This window comes from Linepithema humile, chromosome 7, assembly GCF_040581485.1.
Source record: "Linepithema humile isolate Giens D197 chromosome 7, Lhum_UNIL_v1.0, whole genome shotgun sequence".
Lineage (NCBI taxonomy): Eukaryota > Metazoa > Arthropoda > Insecta > Hymenoptera > Formicidae > Linepithema > Linepithema humile.
The window spans coordinates 14,111,735-14,129,540 of NC_090134.1; the positions used below are offsets into that span (position 1 = coordinate 14,111,735).

The 17,806-nt window shown below is 36.0% G+C and overlaps 1 long non-coding RNA gene across 2 annotated transcripts; it reads right to left on the reverse strand.

Annotated features, from left to right (window-relative positions):
- Window positions 1-2,704: 2,704 nt before the first annotated feature.
- LOC137001283 (uncharacterized) lies at window positions 2,705-4,906 on the reverse strand. Of its 2 annotated transcripts, XR_010891355.1 has the most exons (4): window positions 4,570-4,897; window positions 3,274-4,186; window positions 2,966-3,007; window positions 2,705-2,880 (listed from the first exon to the last, which is right to left on the reverse strand). It is a non-coding gene; the product is annotated as an uncharacterized lncRNA (long non-coding RNA). The 2 variants fall into 2 exon arrangements; XR_010891356.1 differs by lacking the exons at window positions 2,705-2,880; window positions 2,966-3,007 and having other exon boundaries at window positions 4,570-4,906.
- Between the last annotated feature and the right edge of the window lie 12,900 nt (window positions 4,907-17,806).

The window sequence follows — 17,806 nt, forward strand, 5'->3', positions numbered from 1 at the left end:
TGCATGTTTCAACAAGCTGCAAAAAGATGGTGAAGCGGAATCACTTAATAACGACAGATATAAATCTACTGCGTCTATTTTGTCCAACGAGATGGTGCCTACGGATTATTTCCTTGCAAATAATTGAATCCAATTATAAGGTTTTATTGACGTTTTTTAACAAATTAAGCAAAGAACGAGGGGAACCTGGTGCCAAAGCAAGTGGTTTTTTAAAACAAATGTTAAAGTTTGAGAACGTTTTTCTCCTTCAATTAATGATCAGCGTTTTTGCTAGGATAGAAACATTAAATTCTCAACTTCAAAAAAAGTCCCTTCATTTACAGGATGTTATTAATAGCGTCGACATTTTGAAAAAAACATTACAACAACAACGAGAAAATAATTTTGAATGTCTGTGGGACGGCATTTTGAAGAAGTGCGCAGAATTAGAAATCGAGCAGCCAGTCCTGCTTCGCAAAAGAAAACTTCCCCGTCGTCTGGATGACTCATCATCAACTACTCACTATTTTAAGACTCCCAAAGATAAATAAATACCGACAGACATTTTTCGAAGTAGTTGATCAAACATTGAGTAGTCTTAATGCCAGATTTCAGTCTGACACAGTGGACCATTTAACAAAAATGGAGCGGTTTGCGACGGGTTCAGAAGATGTGAAGACTGTCACCAACTTTTATGGATCCGATTTTGATGAAGAACGCCTGAAATTACATTGTGGTATGTTCCTTGACATTGCTAAGCAGGAAGGTTCTAAAGTTGAAAATTTAAATGATGTACTGATTTTTTTCCGAAATCACAAAAATGGCCATATAACCGGTGAAATGCTAAGTGAATTCAAACGATTCATAACTTGTTTGGTGACAGTCCCTACGTCAACATGTACAGCAGAGCGATCATTCTCCTGCCTACGAAGACTTAAAACCTATATTCGTCAAACTATGAGGCAACAGAGATTGAATGATTTAGCAATGCTACATGTCCACCAAGAAGAAACATGCGCTATAAATGTAGAAAATATAGCAAATGAGTTTATAGACTGTTCGGCTGTGAGACGGAATACGTTCCATCGCGTCGCTAACCGCTAATAAACTAAAAACTCGTACCTATATCTATGTTTATTTTAGTTAAGTCAATAGTTTTTTTTTATTTTTAAGTTTAAAGTTTTATTTTTATTAAAGGTTACCTATATGCGAATTTTAATAACATACCTGTTTCAAATTTTATTTTTATTAAAGGTTACCTATATGCAAATTTTAATAAAAATTTATTTTAAAAAACTAAAAATGATAATTTTGGATTTCTACCACAGTATCTATATAATCAAATTTTCGTTCGTGCACCCATTGAAATTTTGGAAAGTCGGCGCCCATGCAATGCGATGCAACGCAAACTTTTGCAAATGCGAACTAACCTAAAAGCGTAATATTTTACTTTAAAGTACACAAAGATATTAAATCACAAGATAAAGCACAATCAATTTTTCCTTGGGAAAAAAATCGTGCACTTACCGGTTTCTTTTCATTATCCATTTTTCACTGTTTTATAGCAGCACACACGAGACACAAGACAGCACAGCACGTGAACACGTGAATAGGTTACGGCATTCGCGCGGCAATACTTGTTGAGCCTGAGCGGTATGAAAGGCAACGTAACCAATCATATAAATGATCGATATTGATTGGTCAATATAGCACCTGCAAAAATCAAAATTACTAAAACAATTTTTCCGTAAAAATATTATATATATATATAATATTAATATAATATAATATTAAAGAACAATTTATAATCGATTATAATTATACAGGGTGAGTCATTTTAATCTATGGATCCGAATATCTTCCAAATTACGGTATCTACAAAAAAATGGTTTAGATAAAAGTTGACCAGGACAGAGGGGGTTATTTAATTGTATATGCTGCTGACAGCCTTGGGTAAAAGAGGACAGACATAATGCTATCTCTTTCTTTTTGCAGGTATAGCTATCGACCATATATGTAGACATCATTATTAATTTTATAATCTCCAAAATCGTGACAGACAGAAATTGATTCGCGCAAATACAAAGTAAATATTAATATTAGAAAATACATTTTATGAGATTATTTTTTTAACCACAAAATTTTTGTGTTTTTATCCTAATGAGGCTATATTGCATTAATATATTTACTTATTGTTAGAAGTCTATTAGACATCTATTAGATGCCGAAAGATAATTTGTAATCTAAACAGTGTTTGATAAACAATACATCGCTATTGTGTAAATATTAAGTTTTAATTTTGTATAAGGAAATAAATGACACAAAATTACATGGCATCTAATTTAGATATTTCTAGACATTATTTTAGACTAGATGGCTCCGACATCTAATAGACGTATATCCGATCTTGTGTTTCTCCCTGGGCAGCCTCTGCAAAAAAATGCAAACACTATAATCATTTATTTTTGATACAAGAATATTAAGACGTACGTTGAAAAATTGAAAATACCGTATATTGCCATAGTAAGGCGAGCATTGTATAAGGACCGATGGTTTTGATTGCGACCCCACCAGGTAAAAGAAGAAGTAATTGAATCTTTTATTCCTTCCTTAAAACATAAATTAATTGCTTCTTTTGGATGGAATCCGCCAATGTGCCCAAAATAAGTCACTTAAGCAAAATGTAAAATGTTAAAAATAATTGTAATATAAATTATAAATATTTTATTATAATATATATTTTTATTTTTACTTACGACGTCGCAGTAAATTTTATCGTCAGCCCTTTCGAAAGCATCCATTTCTGAGCAGGAAGAAATAGGAAGAACAGATGGCTTCCGCGGTATACCTTTTTGTTCTTGTATACGCTTGGAAATATGTTCCAAAAGTGTATTCATCTTTCTACAACACAATTATAATGTAACAAATATTAGTATTATGGAGGTTTTTACGTACTAATAAAATCTATCATAGATGTCATACTTACTTAAGCTGTGTTTCAACACTGTCAAAACGATCCTGTATTTTTCTGTAAACATTAACAGGTAGATAATACTTATAAAAAGATGTAACAAATAAATCTTTTATTATAAATATCAAAATAACAAAATAATTTCTTTTAATAGTAGCATCTATGTTACACACACACACACACACGCACGCACACCCTCATACACACACACGTGTATATATATATATATATATATATATATATATATATATATATTTATTATTATATGTATATATATATATATATATATATATATATACTAATTATTCAAATTCTCCACTCACCGATATGAGTCTATCGGTTTTAATCCCTGAGACGTTGTTGACTCGACTCTTGACTCGATTTTAGCACGATTCTGAGAATTCTTCAAAGAAGTATTCTGTAACACATGTTAATGCGTAGGGTAAGGATTCCTGGGGACCTATTATGTATTTTTTAAAAGGAGTAAAAATGCGAAAAATGAGCAAATTTATTAAATTATGATCAATCTTATTGGTCATAACCTAGTAAATTTTCTCACTTTTCGCATTTTTATTTTTTTAAAAGATACGTAATAGGCCCCATGTCCACAGGACGCGGAAACGCTTGCCGCGCGGCAAAAGGCGACGCGGTAGCCAATCAATTTTTTTCTCGTACAAAAATGTAGTAAGTTGATTGGCTGCCGTGTCGCCTTTTGCCGCGCGGCAAGCGTTTTCGCGTCCTGTGGGCAAAAACCCTAAGTTTTATTTTGTGCCCTTGTGTAGTTATATGGAAAAGAATGTGTTTTCGTGTTACCTGTGATGTAGAAAATGGAACGTGTAATGAATAAGTCTTTCTTGGAACGTTTGGATGCAAATTAATGTTTTTGTGTGTGTCAATATCTCTGAATGTATGTGTATGTGATGACACATCTTCATTCTCTTTATTCTTTTTATTCTCCTCATTCTCCTCTTCATTTTCTTCCTCTTCATCTTCTATATTCTCTTCATCTTCGTACTCTTCATCCTCTTTATCTTCTTCGTATTCTTCATCCCTTTCATCTTCTTCATTCTCTTGAAAAATATTTCTTAAGCTGTTGATATCATCATCTATCCCTCCAGTGCTGTTGTTTGTTCGGGGTTTCCGTTTCAAAGTGGGAGCTTGGTCCGAAGATGTGGTGACGTAGCGTAACGGCTTCTTAATTGGCCGTGTTGGCCGCTGCAGCTTACCCATCTGAGCCTGAAAAAAAATATATGTTATTATATGTTATTATTATTATTAAAGTAAGTGAATTAATAATTACAATAAAAGATGTTATACAGAATATTTCTAACAATTGTTCCAAATAAAGTTAAAAAAAATTTGTTGAAAAAATGTTACATTATCGTACTTTACTATCCTATAATACGATTTTTTATAGAAATACATTAGTGCACTTGCAACATGCAATTGTACTTTTTTTTATTAATAAAATTATAAAATTTTTATTGCATATTTCTATATATTATAATTCAAAAAATTATTTAAAAAAAAATTCTATTATAGTGCTTTGAAAAGATCTTGACTAAATAAATAAAAACTTAATAACGTTACAATGTTGAACTTCTGTACAAATGATTTACCTTTGTGACGTGTTATACTTTTCATTTTCATGTCCAATGATACTGTTACCTGTTTCTTTGGATAAAATATTAGTAACAAGAATCGCAAAGAATTATTTGGAAGACATGGCAAAGAGAACTATTTAAGAAATTATTAAAAAGTGTAAACATATTTCTAACAATCAATAAAAAGAAAAAATCTAGCAGAAAGATTATCTAGCACTAAGGATATAATAGCACAAAAGATATAATAGCACAATGTGATATTACAACATGTCATGCGATATAAAGTATTGACCAAAGTATTGTTAAAAGAAATAGTGAAAAAGACGGCAACAAAAAAGTAGAAGAAAAATATTATAAAATACCAAGCAAGCAAAAGAAATTATAATATATTCTGAAAATCTTAGAAATTTATATATACTTTACATTTTCTTACTATGTACAATAGTGGCTACTATGTATTGAGATGTTTCCGATTCGTTTTCTTCATCGCTACTGCTATCATCTACTGTAGAATTCCAAAAAGGCATCCTATAACATTTTGCATTAACTTCGTCTAAATGAATATGGGAAACCTCGCTATTCAATGTAGAACATTTATATATGTGGAGAGCAGAGGATAAAATGCCAACATCATAAAAATATTCAATGCGTTGAAATCTTTTTACTACCAAAAGATACGAATTATTGTCCATAACAATGTCACAGATGATGCAAATTGTTCAATCCTTTAAAAGGCAACAATTATTACGCATATCTACACCTAATGATAACCTATTCTACAGGAAAAATACAGCCGTTGGATGTTTACGGGTTTAGAATCTGGAAAAACTTTGCAAGAAGATTTTCGGATACTGTTTTATTATTGAATTATGATATAAATTTACATCAGCGAAATAATATTATAAAATTGCAATCTTTAATACACAATCAGTTATCATCTCCTCGATATCAAAATTTATTTAAATATTCATGGTTTAAAAGTGGATATACGAATGAAAGACCAGAAACATTTAAAAATCCAGTAGAATTTAGTTTTGAACAAACATCAAGCACATGTGACATTGAAGATTGCAATGATATAGCTGTAATACAATGTTCTTGGTGCGGAAAATCATTATGTTTAAAACATTTTTTTATAGAGTATCATTATTGTAACATCTATAACGGGTGTGACTAAATTTAATATATATAGCTTTAATAACAATTTTAGTAAACTTTTCTTCCTCAAATATGTGATAACATATTGTATGTCATTTTTATATTTATTTTGCGACTATTGCACAACACAAGTGCGATATAAACGATGCGTCATGCAGCGCGACACATATAATGTGATACTTGATGACTCATTTTTGAAAGATGCGATTTCGGAACATAATAAAATCATATATGGTTGATATCAGCGTAAAAAATGCTACAACTTTTGTCATTACAAAAATTTTGAAATTCGAAAAAATAATAACAAGGGGTGGGGGTAAATTAAAAAAAATAACATTTTTTGAAAATCCAACTACACAGTTATATAGCCCATTACAAGCCCTACAACTTCTATTTGAAACATTTTTTTATATCTCCTACGGTTTTGGCGATAGTTACACACAAAGAAAAAAACCGTTTTTTTTCAAAGGGGTGTTTCACCCCTTAAATTTGAGATAGGGCAGCTATAAAAAAATACGTGTCTCCTCAAATTGTATGTTTTACAACATATTTCAAGGAGAATCAAATCGGGGGGGGGGACACTTGTGAACGTTCCCTTGTAAGTGACAAAAATTAAAAACATATAGAATGATACTAAAATATTTAAATCTCTAATAATTCTCAAAGCTAAAGATATAATAATAGTAATCACAATAACAATCATTGAAATAAGAGTAAGCATTTTCAATATCTTGTATATAATTTATTAATTTAATGTGAAGAAGCTATTCTTGATATTATGTTAATATAAAAACAATGATAAATAATAATTAATCAAATTATGGAGATTTCAAAGTTACATTTCTTACCTTCAAATGATTCATCATGTATTATACTGGCATGACTTAACTGATTTTCATCTTCAATTTGCTGGGTTATCTCATTTAAAGTGGGAGATGCAGTAGGATGTTTTCTAAATAAATGCTGGCGAAAAGATTTCCATTTCTTAAATGTAGCACCGCAACCAGGTTGAACACATGTAATCCTGAAGTATGGGTCTTGTTTATGATTGCGAATGTAATGTTGCATTAATCGATAATACGAAATACATTTGAACAAACACATGTCACACTGAAATGTATTTCCATTCTCATAATTTTCCATCTTTATATAGAATTGGTATTGTATACGAGAATTTTCGCTAAATTTTAATAATTATGTACGATTTCCAAGCGCGTGCGCGAAAAAACCATTCCGTTTAGCAACAGTTGATTGTGGCATCGGACTTCGATTGTTTCATCAATTGTTTCGACTGGGCGTAAATCGTGTGTGGATCGTACGTTGTACAAAATATCACAGATTTCAATATTACAGAAATATCACAGAGAAATTCATTATTCGCAAATTTTAAGAAAAAATCGATTAGATTGACAATGGAAAAAAAAGTATATTGTTTAATTGAAGGCCGTTGCAAATGCATTAAGTTTATGCCTGAAGAAAACACATCAGAAATTGAGATTATCCGACGCAAACTGAAGGAAGCCAGTAAAACTGACAATGTCCTTAATATGATGCTGCAACAAAAAATGATAATTTTACAAAAACCTGATCCAGATCGAGATAACAAATTGTGTGATTTGGAAGACAACGACGAAGTTGCTGACAAAAGTGAGATTACAGTGCTACTGATACCAGTGCGTGCAAACACTACAACAGAATTAATAGACTCTTTTTCTTCCGTTCATAAAGATAATGAGTCTATCGTAAAAATATTATATACAGAGCCTATTGATGATGGTAATAGTTCGTCTAATCTAGTAGATATTCAACAATCAGCCTGCTACTCGGTAAGTTGTAATAAAATCTTATCATAAAAATCAGATTATATATATTTACTTTTTGCTTATAAATTCAAATTTGGTATAAAATTTAATTAGGATATAAAAGAAGAAAATGAAAAGGAAAAAGTAGATAAGCTTCTAATCGATTGTCCAAGCAGTTCAAAACGATCTAAAACTGAAGACAACATGATACATTCAGTAAAGCCACAAGTGACAGGACCTGGTTCCATTCGTCATCCAATAATTTTACCATCTATTACATCAGATTTGCAAAAAAAATTGGACGATATTGGATTATTAAAGGCTCAGAAGAACTTTATAGCATTCTGGGCTGCACATTTGTCTTATGTGACAAATCAGTGGCCGACAAAGTCGGATTATCAAAATTTTGCTCAAAGTATTGTTGCAGCTTATCCTGCACTTGCAGATATCGGTGGTGGCTGTGTAATATATATACTTATTTTTTCCATCATGACTTTTGCAATCTTCTTTTTGTTATATTTTTAAAATATTTTGTTTCTGTATTTTAAATATATCCATCTTTTCTTTTATATAGACCCTAGTCAAAAGTCAATTAAGTGTTTGGATTAGGAATCATCGGGCGCTAGAAAAACGACAATCTCAAAAGAGAAAGAAAGATGAGGAGGGAGAAATTCTATTTGTAATTGTTCAAGCTAGTATTGCTAAAAATGTTGATCGGTTAGAAAATAATTACATATTTTACATTAATAAATTTGAGACAAAAAATAATACATAATATAATTAAAAAAATTTTGTTTATAGAGCGACCGATTATGTTACCAACACAGATATACAAAATGCTTTAAAAGAACTAGAGAAAAAATGTGTTGGAAACAAAAACATTTCTCACATGAAGCATCTCCTCAAGATAACAATATCTCATCGAAGGCCATGGATTGATGAAGCGAAACGAATAGTTGACATTGTGCATAAGTATCCTCAATTAAACAATTATGAGCTGGTATGTTTTGTATAACATATATTTATTTATCAAATTCTTAATTGAATATTATTTATTTATATACTTTTTTCTATTATTGTGTACAGATACTTTCGGAATTTTTAGAGTTAAAAAATATTACAGAAAAAGCGCTGTTTGACAAAATTGAAAAAATGATTGAGAAATTGACGAAATATTACTTAATAAAAAAACCAAACCAAACTAATAATAATAAAGTCTTTATCATGCAAAATTTATGTGCTGATCTCACAAAGAGAAACAAAAACTTTCCTGCTTTATTTACTGTAAAAGACGTTAGTATTGATTATATATAATATTGATTACTGTTATGCTTTTTTTTATGAAAAATAATTATTTAATAAAATATTTAACTTTAAACAAATTTGTTCTCAGGTATTGGGAGATATAAATAATTTAACTACAAATGAAGGCAATGCACCTCGTGTAGTTATGTACACAGATGGTCAAGATATTATAATTGCCTACTTGATAGCAGATGCTGAAATAAAAACACAAATTCCTCAACCTACAATAGAAAAAATTATCGCTGGATTGTTTGCTTCTTACTATGTGTGGAACAGGAAATTTCCGGCAGCTTATGTAAATGTTTTAAATTTTATAAGTTATGAGCTTTTGAAGTCTCCGCTGCCAACTACTACTACTACTATTCAAAAGTTTATTCGTTCTCGCGATAATATTTTAAAAGATTTAGGCACTATAGATAACTCACAGAATACCTCTTAACTTATGAGTTACCATATTATATATATTATTGCTTATTCTTCATTTACCATTAATTTTTTTACCAAAGACTACAATAAAAAATCTAAGTCATTCTTGTGTGTACGATAAGATCATAACAAACAGTATTGTTTTTTTTTGTTTTCTTTTTTTCTATATTATGTGAAAGAATTTGTTTTCAGATGTTCTTTATATATTGTAATTTTACATACATATAACATATAAAAGACATTATATATATATATAATCCAAAGATATTAAATAAATAATTTATAAAAATTAATAACTGTTATTAATTTACAAAATTAATAATAAATAATTAATCAATTAACACATTAAGTTATATATTTAAAATGTGTAATTTTTTGATATTAGGAATACACCTATTGTCGTTATAATTTATAAAAAATTATTATGTTTTTATAAATTATAACGACAATAAGTGACCTATTTCTAATATCAAAAAATTACACATTTTAAATATATAATTTAATGTGTAAGCGTGTGAAAAATACGCATTTAACTGTGTAAAATTACACAGATAAAACGTGTAAAAAAATAACACGCGTACAAATGCGTAATAAGTGACTACATGATTTTACACACTTTAAGTGTGTATTTTTTACACACTTGGATTTGCAGTGATGGTCCGCATGTAGTCGTAACATTACGAAAAATCTGTGGAAAGAAAAACCGTGTCTTTTTGATCACACGAGACGAGAAGAGACCGATGATCCATATGTACTGGGCCATTCACGTTATCACGATTTACCTGGAAGGGAATGGACTGCCAAAGCACAATGTGAATTATTTTTACGCGACAAAGATGCAAACGTAGTCACGTTGCATGATGTATGTCAAGTCTTACAATGCGAAACGCCTGACAGAAATAGGAATTTCTTCGCGGGACCTGCGTTGGATGGTATGTCTTTTTTGTAATTAAAAACTTTAATTAAAATTTTGAACTAAATTTTTTTCAGAAACTAATTGTGCACTCGGAAAGGAATGTCGCGGCGGAGAATGCATGGCCGTTATCACACCACCATACATTTTTTCGTATTGTGAAGACGATAATTGGAGTGAATGGAAAGAAGACTCTTGTAAAAGCAATTGCTTGACGAAATCTAAAGGCGTGGTAATCAAACGACGTTTTTGCAAACATGGTATTTACAAAACGGCTAGTTGTGATGGGCCATATTACGACGTGGTTCTGTGTAATGACTCCAGCCTTTGCACTGAAGAATGCTTTACGATTGCCGAATATACTGCTCTAAAATGTACTGAACTTAGCCTAAAAATAAAAAGACAGGGCAAAGAATATTTCAAGTACGAACCGTTAGGGTCAGCCAGGAAAGCAGGCCTCCCATGTCGTCAAGGAACCGTGGAGAGCCTGTACCATACACTGCCTACGTGAAGAAGAAATATCTGCTAATTACAGTCTGTTTTTTTCCTATGCACCACGCCAGGAAATGCTCGACTTAAAAATCGAACCATACTTTCCAGATGGAACGTGGTGTCACGAGAAAGATGGGCAAAATTATTATTGCCGCCAGCATTATTGTCTGCCGGAAAACAATTCAATCGAAGAATAATTACCGAAAGCTTCTCGACATGTGTGGGCAAGGATCTAAGAAAAAATAAAATTGCAAAACAAAAGTAATTCAATTTAGAAATGTTTAGTATTTGTTCAGTATAAAATCTAGGATCCATTAAATTATCGTCGTTACTTTCTATTTTAAGCAATAAATCCATTTTTTGTTAGCATATAGTAAATTTATACGAGAAGAAATACGTCGAATTATCGACATGAAAAATTCCATCCAAAATCCAAATAACTTAATAGTTAGTAATTGCATAAAGAAAAAAATAAATATTTGTTAGTTGACAGGGATTTGAAAAAAATATAATGATAAATCAATGCTCAGAATTAATTAAGCATCTGAATCGATTTTCGTCATTGGTACCTGCTTTCCTTCTTCGTCGGACGCGCCGTTACAGCTACAGCCAATGCATTACATGTTGCTATCGAATTAATTAGTAGATTCTTCTTCCATAAGAAGATCGACTACGTAAACTTTAAATCTCGTGAAATTTAGAATATACTACTTAAATATATATGTATAAGTAGTATGTTGGCAGGTATGGGCCGTCACAACAAACCCCCACCACCTACCCCGTCTAGGCCCCCCGCGGTGGGTCTGGCGCCAAAACATTCCCCCACTCCTCTCTGACGGGATGGGAAAAAAAGATGGCGGCTACGGGTAAACAAGATGGCGGATGTTGACAAGATGGCGGAAATTTTTATTTTTCCGAATTGAGAAAATCCAAACGGGGTTCGAACCTGGATCGCTGGATTTCTAGTCCTGGTCCTAGTCTGCTGGGCTACCTATAGATCTAATGAAATAAGTCGTAGGGTCGTATTTATGGCAGGCGCGGGATGACGTAAATTTTTTATTTTTTTCCGAATTGAGAAAATCCAAACCGGGTTCGAACCTGGATCGCTGGGTTTCTAGTCCTGGTCCTAGTCCGAATGGCTACCTATAGATCAAATGAAATAAGTCGTAGGGTCGTATTTATAGCTATGGGGCCTGGCAGGTATGGGACCTGGCAGGTATGGGGTATCAAAACAAACGACGTCACACAGTCGCCTCTAGTCCGTGAAGGGAAGGGACGTATTTACGGTGGAGCCGCGTCTACATGAGGTACCCCGGTCTCTCAGGCAGGTATGGGGCATCAAAACAAACGACGTCACACAGTCGCCTCTAGTCCGTGAAGGGAAGGGACGTATTTATGGTGGGGCCGCGTCTACATGAGGTACCCCGGACTCTCTGGCAGGTATGGGGCGTCAAAACAAACGACGTCACACAGTCGCCTCGCGAAGGGTCGTATTTATGGTGGGGCCGCGTCTACATGAGGTACCCCGTACTCTCTGGCAGGTATGGGGCATCAAAACAAACGACGTCACACAGTCGCCTCGTGAAGGAGCGTATTTATGGTGGGGCCGCGTCTATATGAGGTACCCCGGACTCTCTGGCAGGTATGGGAAATGTAAACAAACATCGCCAAGGTGTCGAGCGGGGGATGATAGAACTACGACCTGTGAGCGGGCAAGTATGGGAGAACAAAAGAACGACGGAGTCAAACGGTGGATTCTGCTAGACCGATATTCGACGAGATGACGACTAAGGGGGTGCAAACGGTATAGAGCGTGCGCCAGTATAGCGAACAAAAGAACGCAGCGACGAATGATCGGACGACTTTTAGTCTGATATTCGGCATGCTGGTTAAGGTGGCAGCGATATCTCGTGAACGGAATGAGCCACCCCGCGGATTGAGCGCGCTGTAAGGATTGTCGAGTGCAGGAACATGCGAAAAGAGGAAGGAAACAAACACGAGAAATGGAATACAAAATCGTTTATTTGGAATTTTTTCTTAAGAATACATAATTGAACTGACAAAATAAAGTTTATACATTTTATGATTTTCAATAGAATCAAATTTAATTATAAATGATAAAAGTATACATTAATGTATGAATTACAAATATTATTTCAAAGCATGCATCGAGAAATGTTAAATATATAAAATAAAATGTTTTATTTGAAATTTTTAAAAATACATCGTTGAATATTACAACAAGTACTTGTACGTACTTTCGTTTGCTCATTTTTTTTACAATGAAAAATTTTGCGATATAAGCATACTATCAGTCTGTCGTTTTGGTTATAATCATCGGTGAAAAGACGAAGAAATTGCTCAAGGTTGTAACCAAGAGACAAATAGTAAAGAAACACGCAACAATATTGGCCGCATGTTTGCGAAAAAAATCCTTGTAGCTGCACGGTGTTCCATCGATACATGGTGGAATTTCGTTGAAGTCGCAGATGAAATCGTTGATCCGAGTGTGGCGGGATTCCGTAACTATCGAAATATGTGCCGGTACCGTGCTCGTCGATGTAGAAGGCGACCCAGTGTCTTCCGGGGCGATCATGCTCGTCTGTATTAGCGACAATGGCTGTCGACCTCGTCCACACCCTCGGTAGTCTGTCGGCAGGATAGACTCCCACATATCTGACATTGAAACGACGCAACGCGTGTAAGATTTCCAACGAATTCATTTGTCGCGTAACAAGACGGTGCTCGTGCGCGAGGAATTATTTGTATAGTAGAGTCGCAGGGGTTTATCTCCTTACGCGTAGAGTAGACGTTCTCGAATGATTGTGCGGAGATGGTTTGTTGAGCGTTGCTATCGGTAGGATATTCTTCTTTCTTTACACACGGTATATCTTTTGCAATGTAATTACGTGATTGATTCTTGTCTTCTTCTTCTTCTTCTTCTTTTTTTCCGCACGCCACGCCTCGATATTGCGAATTATATCGAGATTTTTATTCTTTTTTATAAAAACGCCGCTGTCAGCTTTTTCGCTTATGCTCCAATTTTCACGAGAAAGATTATCGCAGCTCGAAACGATGCTACACTCACTGCTGGTGTTTTGAGCGCCTATCCAACGTTTCAATTTGCCGGCGTTGCGTAACGCGCAAAGAAATTTGTCTGTAGAGCAAAATCGAAAACCGTGGTGAGAGCACCGATGTCCGCTCTCTTTGTCTTCCGGCAAATTTTTAAACGCCGGAGAAATTCCTTCTAAATTATATACGTTTCTGGAAAGTAGACGCCTCAGATAGCGGGCCTTTTCTTGCCCCCTGCTATAGATGTAGCGCACTCGACGTGTTATTTCTCGCAGTTGTATTACGAAACATTTAAGATCGGTTTCGCCATCGAACCACTCGATTCCGTGATAATTTCGCGAAAGCCAGTTGTTTTCTCGTCTCGATTTTTCAGATAAATCGTCAAAGGGATAGGGAGGCGTCATAATCCAGTGTCCGATGATTGCGGAGTTAAGCGCGACAACAGCCACTTCTTTCGGAATAAACTTCTCGTCGGCATCGCGGAAACCCTGTATATCGATGACTATATCCATGGTTATGTCCAAGTACTCGCTCTTTCTTTTCAAACGAAGCGACGCCGTTCGCGTCTCGAACAAAACTGAATCTCTTTCCGTTGCTTTACACGTCATAAGAAAACAGACGTTAGGGAAAAATGTACGTAGTAGTAGTAGTAGAGGTGGGGGGTTTGACGTTATAAAAACCTAACCGCCAAAATCGACGATAACTTGTCGAGAGGAGTCTATTTCTAGAATATTGTCGAACTCAGCATAAACGATACAATTAACGGTCGTGGTAAGCGCCTTATCAAATTTCACTTCTAATCGCAAACTACCATGTTTCGCGAGATTCCAATGTCCGGCGCAATGAGCGGACAAGTCGGGGGTAAGATCAAAAGCGAAAAGAGTGTAGGCCCTGGGCATAATCCTCTCTACTTATAGAATTTCCCTCATTCAAGAAGTGAATGCCGGTTCCCGAGAAGAGCGTGTGGTAGGCTTCGACGTAAAGCTTTTCGTCTTTCGAGAAGTTCGGTTGTAACGGCCTACTAGGAATTTGCATACCATCGGCATACAGAGAAAAGAAATTTATACCGTAGTTTTTGAAATTAAACGGATTCAATTTTCTATCGCCATTAAACGCTCTGTTATCGACAAAGCCGACTATTACACGTTTCGGCAGTTGTCCGAGTATTACATTATCTATCGATTCTCCTACGAGTCCGGCGTGAATCGTAAATGTTTTAACCTCGACTTTTGTGAGAGGATATTTGGCGGTGGTTTTACTCAACATTCTCGCGTGCGAGAGTAACACACCGGGGCTTATCTTTGCTCTTCTAACGAGCAGACTAGCGTCTAGAAGACGTATTTTTGACACCGAATTAGATTCCATGAGGCAAAACGAATCTTTCGAGCGAACGAGCCTCATTCTAACTTCCACCCCGTTGATTAGGAATTTATCCTGATTGAAAACGTCGCAGTAAAGATGCCCTATGAGATCTAACGCCTGTCCGTCTCGAATGTAACGCGAGCGTCTCACGAGTGCCTGATTCGTGGCTTGCAACTCTAGGAGAGCGTCCATTAAGCCCGGGGTATCCGCGTCCCACAAGCAGGAGGTCAGATGGGAGTTTTTTGCGGGTGAAGAATAATTTAATAACGCCTCGATGTAAGCCCGATACGCGTAAGCGTTGTTTGGGGGTGACACGAGTTTTTGATTGAAATATATGTCGATTTGGTTGAACATGGAATGCAGTAAATGATTTACAGGGCCTACTTTGAACTCGGGGGTGCCAGCGGCGGTACCGCCTCCTGCTAGGGGGAAAGATTCTACGCGTACGCGAAGACTCAACATGGTGTGTGTGAGATCTAGATAATCTTCCCCATGGCCGGGTATGACGAATTCTATAGGCGCATCGTCCGCGAGCGACGTTACGGGTTTGTAATAAATCCATTGCGATCTCTCGATGCTGGTTTGTGTAGGCGGTAAAGAAAAGAGATCGAGTTCACTCTTTAAGCACTCGTTTGAATGTGTATGAAGAAAGGACATGCTCCGTAAATTCCTAATTCACACGTCGATTAAGAGAATATGTCGGCTACACTGCGTTTCTTGACTCGACGGCAGCGTCCTGTGGATGGCTTTTTTTTTGTTGTTGGTCTTTCTACCTGCCGTGCGTATTTTCTTCGTTGCCCTTTTTTTGTTCGTGATTTTTCTTCGCGCATTGCTATTCTTCGACGATTTCTTTTTGTTCGTCTGACGACGACGGCGCTTAGAAACAGCGTTGCGTCTTACGTAACTGAAGAAAAGAAACTGAAGCGCAGCTGTTTTCGCGGATACTTTATAACCTGTTCCCTTCATCAAGCTAGTTATTTTTTCTTTGGCTTTTCTTTTGAGATTTCCGCTCGATTCCTTGAGACGAGATTTGACCGCCTCCTTGAACGGCGTATTATTTTCGACATCCTCCATCACGTTAACGCCGGCTCGTAAAGCTTCTTTACCAACCGCTCGTGCACCTTTACTCAGATAAGGAAGCACCCTCCTGAATAATCCTCCGAGAAAACTACCGATTCCGTGTCCTCGTTGATAGGGTGCTCCGACGAAAACCCTCGTGATTCCTCCGCTCCTACCTCCGCTATCGTAATATTCGTGGTCCTCCGGTCTAGCCATAGCGAGCGGCTTTTCCGACTGATTTTTTTTTACTGGAAACGTCTAAAGTGCAACGTCACCGTTAGCGTTCCCGATTGGAATGGTATTCTTTTTCCGAATTGATCTTTTATATCTATTTCAATTCTGCGGAAATACGTTTGTCGTAATGGGATATAATGCGGGACGGAGAAATGTTTCACTTGATTCGCGCCGTACGCGTAATAATGTCCGTAATGTTGCAGCTCGACCGGTACTATTCGAAGAAGTGGAGTTTGCACATCGCCGGTTATATAAGGTTCGCAAATATCGCAATAAACAAAGAGTTTATCGGGAATACCGCGCAGCAATCCGTGCGGTTCGACGGTATAGAAACTTCCAGCGCGCACTCCTTGTTCCGTTTTAAACCCGAGTTTAATAAAAGGCGCTGTAAAAATATCTTTGGAATTAGGTTTAGTCGCAGTGAGCGTGGTATAATATGCGGTTTGTAGGCGATTGCTAGGCGTTGGTATGGCCCCGCCGCAGCCGAGTATTCGTAGTAGATTATCGGAAACGTTCATATGATGAATCAGATTGCATTTATTTTCATCGCATGTAATGTTGAACAAGATTTTACCGCCGCTAGCGTCTTCTAGTTTCAATTTAATATGCGAATTCGCATCTTTGCAAGACGAATTAATAGCGGAGATAAGTTCCTCGATATTTTTGTAAATACCATTCGGTATTACGCCTTCCGTCGACGTTAACGGCGCCCCGTTTTTCCTCGTCTCGTGTCCATTTTCAATATCGACGAATCTAATGACATTTTCAACGTGGTTTATGTGTAAAAAAGTAGTGGGAAATTGGATCTCGTTAAGCGCGACTTCCCATTCGCCGTGTAAGTGTATAGATTGAGGTAATTCCGTGGTGAAGGAAGTGGTTGCATTGTGCGGAAAATAACGCATACTGCTATTGCTGGGAAGAATCAAGAGAAATTGATCCGTCCTCATTTTGAACAAGCGGGGTTAAACTCGAAGCAGGGATCCAAGAATCAAACTTACGGGGATAACCACGCCAGCTAACCAGCACCTGCTTATTATTACCGCGACCCCGGCTTCTTATCACACGGTCGACGATAAACTCCTCCTCCTGCAAGTTTTTCTCAACCCGAGCCAATTCTTGTTCGTAAAAAATACCGTCTATGACTTCTCCCGCTAAATCGCTCAGCTCGTACACACGTGGTTTTCGCCAATCGAGTATGCGATGAATTCGAAATATCTCCTCACTCCACCGCGCCTCGTATCCTTTCTCAAAGACGACCTTTGCTCTACTGATACGAACGTGATCACCGACGTGGTATTTAGCCTTTCGGCGTTTTTCGTTCGCTTCGCCGTTGCTCCTCCATCGGCGCGTTATATTTTCACACGCGATACGCGCATTTTCTCTCGTAACAGCATACGGTTGCATTCTGGTGCTCGAATGACGGGTGTGA